Genomic DNA, 6,741 nt, shown 5'->3' with positions numbered 1-6,741 from the left:
CGTCCTTGCGTGCTGGAGCCAGCGCGGCACAAACTCAACCAGCGCCGTTTCCAATGCGAGCGTCTCTTCCAGTGTGACCCAGCTCTTATCCAGCGTTCTCACTGGTCTCGAGTGAGTCCCAGCGAGCGCCAGCGTACCCAGTGCGATCCAGTGCTTAAAAAAAAGAAAGAAAAAGAAAAAAGAAAAACGCGCTGGTTTCACACTGGAAGGCACTGGAAGACGCTGGTTCTTGCAATCGGCATTTCAGAGGTTTTTTACTATCAAGTAAGAGCAAAAAAGACACTCACTGACCAAGGCAAACATCACACTAATTGAAATTAGGAAAACCAAAGAAATATAACGGAATCGCGCATTGTGGTTTATATCGCATATGCAGGTAAATCACAAAGATGTATACCAAGAAACACTAAGCAAAACTGCGCCTTAGCAATCGCGTCATATCTATTTGCTGGCATGCAGTGACTGCAGCACTTGGGGCGGAAACAGATCGAACGCCGCCGCACATTTCTGGCACATACCACTCAAATGCGACAAATGCACGCTGCAGAAACGATTTTTTTTTTCAAGGATACTTGAAAAGTCACAGACCACATGAGCGCGATCCGCGCATGATAAGCGCATCGCCACGAAAGCAAGATAGGGAACACATAAGCGTAACCTGTGCCTCACGGGTAAAATTAAACATCATCGTATATACGTTGCTGTGCGACGGACACAAGCGCACGGAAACATCACACACTGCACACGTGTACCTCCGAGGTTGTGTCGACAATTTCTGGGCTACATTTAAACGACAGCAGGAAGTTACTTCAATGAGAAACGAAGTGACGGCGCAGAAGTGAGTCAGTTAGGGTTTTAAGGCCAGTGACCGAGGTTGAAATCGTTAAAATCACACCGCAGCGATAGCTTACACAGGGTAAATTGTCGAGATCTTGAAGGCCATGCTTTTTGCTGACTACATGTGGCATAAGCGATTCAAAAGCAAGAATACTGCATGTAATTTATTTCTGCCCTAAACTATAGCACACAATATGAGCATGTCAATGTTTCTTCTTGTCTAGCAACATATGTATGTAGTTCGGCTCAAAGGCCGGCTCAAAACGGCACAAAACCTGCTGTAGTGGGTATTATTGTAGGAATCACGGAGGCCACAGTAGCCGCACTATTATACAGACGGCGCTGGCGGCGCCGGTATTTTCGTATTCAACGCGACAGGTAGAATACGAAGATACGGCGTGTTGTTATTGCTCCGTCTTCAACGGTTGTTGTTCGAGCTGCGTCGATGTGTTTGTTTGATCGTGTGTTATTAGGTTTGCTGTAATGAAATGAGACGTAGTTCGCGAGCACGAAAGTGCCAGAAGATGGCTTGAGTCTCGCTGTAAGCACGCCGTATGCGTGGCGCGCCAGCTAAATGTGGACCAACGATTTTCATGCCATGGAATGCGTTCCCTTTGTCTCCGCTTGTGTTCGTGGAAAGTTTGGTGGACGGCGCAAAGAAGTAATGCGTATTATTAGCGCGCCTCAGCTCGTCCACTACCCAGTGGCTTGTTTACTGCAAGTAACATCGCAGACGCATCACTGGAAACTTGGAGAGTGCCTTTCGACCTCGTCGTACTGTTGAAACGGTAAGCAATCGTGCTCGCCAACTACACGTGCGTTCATCCGTGTTGTGTGTGCTTCCCGTGTGTGTATAGAGTGCCTTGCGAACGTAGTAAGTGGAACACCCACGACAACAGTGAACCCTGTGCTGATACTTGCTACGCGCTGGTTGTAAGAATTGTGTACGCAACTCTATTGCCACAGTGCGGAATTGATAATCCTGATAAGCGTTTGCTTCCCCTGAGGAAAGTTTCGGAAATCGTGTTCGCCTTGTGCAGTTGTGCGTGAGCTCCCGCTTGTCTGATAAAGTTGCATAGTAATGACCCGTCTACCTCTTCATCGATTCTTTCTTCAATGACGTTTCCTCACTTATAAATGCTTCGACGTTGTGCACAATCTCTGCTTACGAGGTTTTTGGCTAACGAACAGTTCTAAGAAAAAAATGTAAGCCAATCACAGCTTGCTACTAGTACAGCTTTATTTCCAAGGCAAGATGTGTTGACATAACTGACTTAAGTAAGCATGACAGGGGAATGTTGCCTATACTAAGTAATGGAAAAAAAAACATTAAGTTTAGATTGTAATCTGCTGCTGCGGTGCGTCCAAAACTTTATTTGATGTAGAGGTCCGCATTGTCATGACATTCGATGATTTCAAGCAATTGCTCTCTTTCCACATTAGTGCAGACATTGTTTTCGTGACTGTTTTAGGTGCTGATTGCATGTTTTCACGATATCACAGCTTTATTGTGCCACTGCTATAAGCTAACATAGAATTGATTTTGTAGTGGCGAGGCCGTGACCCACAACATAAACTACAAGATCGAGGAGCCCCAAGAAATGCAGACCCTGTGGATATATGGCTGCAGCAGCATGGCGTGTGATCTGGATGGTCATGACAGGTGTGTATGAAATGTACGTGTTCCAAAAAGGGGGCTTGGTGTCATTCATGGTGAAGTTTGTCAACACATTACTTAATGCAGCATACTAAAGAGACTAAATATTTATGCAACCTTATTGAACTTGCTACCTATTAGTGTGCATAGCCATTATGCCCACATGATTGTGTTCTGTATAAAACTATACCCAACCATTCCTGATGTTTAGTATTTCTTTTGCGTAAGTTGCTTACCTGCAAGTTACATATATTTTTTGCTGTGTACATAGTCTATTTATGACTTTTTATTGGGGTTTTATTCTTTGAAAACTATTTCCTATGCTGTACCCCTATCTGCATAATTTTTTTCTGTTTGTGCTACGATCTCGTGCAGTTTTCTGTGCATGTAGGAATTCGAAGGGTAGTGGACTAAATATGTCACAGGTCTAAGCATGTAGTGTGCACATCTTTGTTTATCATTGATATCTTTACAGTTACTTCTCTGTTCCCATAGTAACAGCCACTGCAAAATACACATTTGGTGAGCTTTAATTTCTTGAAAATTAATATGAAGGTCAGTATTTACTAAGCTGCATTTACTTCTGTAGTACATAGGCACAGACTGATATGGATACCTTGTGACCTACACAGGATGCCTTTTTTGTTTGTTGCATTAAATATGTGGGCTCACCCACATCTCTTACTATATATGTGGTATGCCTCATCGATTTCACTTCTCAGTTTTTACGGTGGATGAAAACAGATGAACGATTGTAATCCAACATGAAGCCCCGTTGTGGAAATGTATGGCCAAGTTGGATGACTAGACTAGTCTTTTAAATGAAATATGGTGATCTCTTATACACATGAGAAGATACCGGCCAGTTTGCCCTATGTACGCTTGACCACTTGTGAAAGGGATACAGTGCACTCACTGCCTGTGACACACGACAAATTTGGTGTTATCTTTCACCGAGCAAGCCTCCCTTGCCTGCTTGCCTTTCTCAATTCTCTTGCACACTGCTGTGCATATGGCACCCTGACAAGAAAGGCTTGCTTAGATACCACTAAATTTGTCTTGTCTGTCAGGGGTAGTGTAGTCTATTCTTGTGATCATGTGTATATTTGGTCAAATGTACATGCAACAGATTGGCCGGTACCTCAACACGTACCTAAGACAGCACCATAATTCACTCCCCAGATCAGTATGTTCGTCCCACTTGACCATGCACCGATGGGACTGGGGCTGCGCGCAAGATTTAGACTGTTCATCTGTTTTGTTCAGCTGCGGCAACCAATTGACCAACAACATCGCTGAGGAATGCCACATAAGAAGACTGGGTCACAATCTGTTTACTGAATTGTCCGCAACCTTCGTAGTAACAAATTTGTTTGTTGCAACTAGTTTTAGGCACGTTATTTCTTGTTAAATTTTCTGCTTGACCTATAGAGCAGTTATGCAATCAGTTTTCAAAGTTACTTGATTAGTATAATTTTTGTTTTCTGTTTTTCACATGCCAGGTTGCAAGAAGGACCCTTTTTGATTAAAACTGAATTAACTTTTCAATTGCAATTGGGCAGTCTTATCATAGCGTTTAGGATACATATCAGTGTACATACCCGTAGTAGATTAGAAACTAATTGTTTCAATAACTCAAAAAGCACGAATATACTATGTCCATTGTATCTGACAGTGACACCGCGACTGTGTTCCAAATACCACAAATTGGCAGTTATCCATCATAGTTTGCGAAAACAACTTAAAACATTATTGTTCCCCATACAATGCATACTTAGATGCATCGTCATGATTGCCCAAGCTCCATGTGAGAAATTTATTATTCGCATATTAAGCATAGTACATACCAGCTATGGCTAATAGCGGATGGAATATTAATTTTGTCTACCGCTCAGCAATAGAAGCCAGTAGGTCATTCCCTTCTTTTCAAAAAAAATTTTTTCTATGCATAGTGTGACATTTGTATAGGACTCTTAGCTCATGGGTGTTCCTGCTTGCTTATGTTATAAATGGGAATGTGTTGTCATTGCAAGATGAGATTAATGTGTCACTAGGCTGTTGTCGTTCGGAGATGCTTTTTGTCATCAGCAATGATATTCTGCTGCCAGGCACATTGGCCCAGTGCTGATGTCACCAAATCTTGGGAAAGTAAAAATATTCTCAAAAGTGATTCTCAAGAGAACTGCCACTGTTTGGCAGAGTGGTGGGGAGGTCGGGCGTTCTGCCACCTTTCTGTTATAATTTTTTTCTGAAATACTGAAATGAAACTTAGCATAATGCTACAACTATATAGATATTTGTGGCATGTTTGTGCCTGCTAATACATTATGACTGAATCTTCATTACACCTTTTGAAAATTAATTTCAATTTTATTTTCCAGGCTCCACCGTCGCCGTTCCTAGACGGACCAAATGAGGCCAAAAACTAGCCTTTCTTCCCTCCATTCCTGGGAAGTGAAATAGCAGGTGATCATGTAAGAATGAACTTGCAACCATGTGGGCAGTAGCCAAAGCTCCCTACAGTTCATGCTGGTGGTGGAATGATAAGACAAACCGCAATATTTATTTGTTTACTTATTCACTTAATATTTATTTATTCATATCTCATGAATACTGTGCAGTTTTTTTAGCAAGGAGTCAGGTAAAATAAAGAAATATTGCTGCATCAAAGTAAACGTTATTTGAAAAAGCATAATTCACGTAGCATGAATTCATGGAAACTGTAAATTTTGAAGAAACAGAGCAGTAAGGTTAACAAATCTTATACAACAAGAAATGAGATCACATTTCTGTTGGACCTAATACCATAATTTAATCTGTCAAATTAGAGATACCATATGCTGCTATAATATACAATCACTAATTTATGAGTAGATGCGTGAAACTCTCAAACGTTGCAACAATTTCATGTAAGCTGTAAATTCATATATACAGTTTGTTGACTTTAGACATAGCAGATGGAGTCTGCATAACTATGATATCTCTTTCTGGCACAGAGACGGGGATTAGTAAGCTTCGTGGTGTTATTTTTCTTAAACCTGCCAAATAGTTCTTCCTGCAACAGGTAGAATTCTCAAATGCCGCAAACTTAATTCAAATTAGTGCTGTGGTTGTCTCAAAAGTATTTCTGTATTTTGGATGTATTTGAGTAGGAAAATTTACAGAATTAACGAACTTGTGCTAGCTCTTTTTTTTATTTACAGTTGCAAACTAGGTCCTTTTCCTTCAAGTTTTGCTATTTTCAGCAAATTTTAATAAAAATTGATGGTGTTAATGTAAAAACTATAATTTAAACATTTTTAAATGTATCAAACCTCATCAAATTTGGTTGCATAGTTGCCGAGAAAAACGATTTTACTATTCATGTGCATTACATAGGAGCTCCTGAGCTAAATCTCTTTTTTAGTCATTGCGTGTGTCGGTCTGGTTTGTATTTCTCACCCTAATTAGAATATTGGCTCTGATCTCAAAATTGTTTCCCTTACAACGAAATACAAGCTTGTAAACTTTTTACGATATATGCTGTACTGCTCTATGATAACCCCTGTTTGCCACATTTTTGCAGGGCCTACCAGTGCTAATTTTACACATAAACATAGACTAAAATGCTGTGTGGTTTCGGTATATGGTGTACTTATCTGTGAAAGCCATTATTTGCCACATTTTTGCAGCGACTGCCAGTGTTATTTTTGCTCAGACTAAAATGCTGTGTCGTTTCGTCAGGCTGACACAACATTGCAGTGCACATTCATATCAGTCTATTTTCAGGCTTTAGTATCCAAACATTTAATGTGCACTGTTGGAACAGGCACTCCTTTTGCAGTTTTAATGGTATGGTTTCTTGTCCTAGTCAAGCCTGTTATTGCGAGGTGTCAGCTGTAATCAAGTCTGCCACTGATTCTTTTACCTCATGTTTCGTGTGTTTGCACCACCAGCTTGACCTGAGAAGCATGTTGGCAGCTACAGTTTGTGTGTTGCAAGTTCTAGTCTGAAGTGTGTATGTCACATATATGAAGCATGTAGCTAGTCTGAAGTGCAATAAACATTTCAAACTGAATACTTTGTGGTTGTAGCACCAATTATTTTGCCACTGCATTTACTGTAGTCCTTATGGCCTACAGTAGAACTTTGGTAAATTGCAAGTACTTTACACACATCGGCCTAGCTTTTATAGGCATTTGCTTGTAGGGACTCGAAAGCAACTGCATAGAAATATTCTATAGATTTTTTGTCTTTAGCATCTCTAA

At 40.7% G+C, this 6,741-nt stretch overlaps 1 long non-coding RNA gene across 2 annotated transcripts; it reads left to right on the top strand.

Moving 5' to 3' along the window:
• The first annotated feature begins 1,258 nt into the window (after nucleotides 1-1,258).
• LOC139056323 (uncharacterized) lies at nucleotides 1,259-6,508 on the top strand. Of its 2 annotated transcripts, none has more exons than XR_011512284.1 (3): nucleotides 1,259-1,625; nucleotides 2,387-2,500; nucleotides 4,876-6,508. It is a non-coding gene; the product is annotated as an uncharacterized lncRNA (long non-coding RNA). The 2 variants fall into 2 exon arrangements; XR_011512285.1 differs by having other exon boundaries at nucleotides 2,387-2,513.
• Nucleotides 6,509-6,741: the final 233 nt, after the last annotated feature.

This window comes from Dermacentor albipictus, chromosome 1 (genome assembly GCF_038994185.2).
Source record: "Dermacentor albipictus isolate Rhodes 1998 colony chromosome 1, USDA_Dalb.pri_finalv2, whole genome shotgun sequence".
Classification (NCBI taxonomy): Eukaryota; Metazoa; Arthropoda; class Arachnida; order Ixodida; family Ixodidae; genus Dermacentor; species Dermacentor albipictus.
The sequence above is the reverse complement of the archived record's forward strand: the minus strand, read 5'-3'. Positions and strand labels throughout refer to the sequence as shown.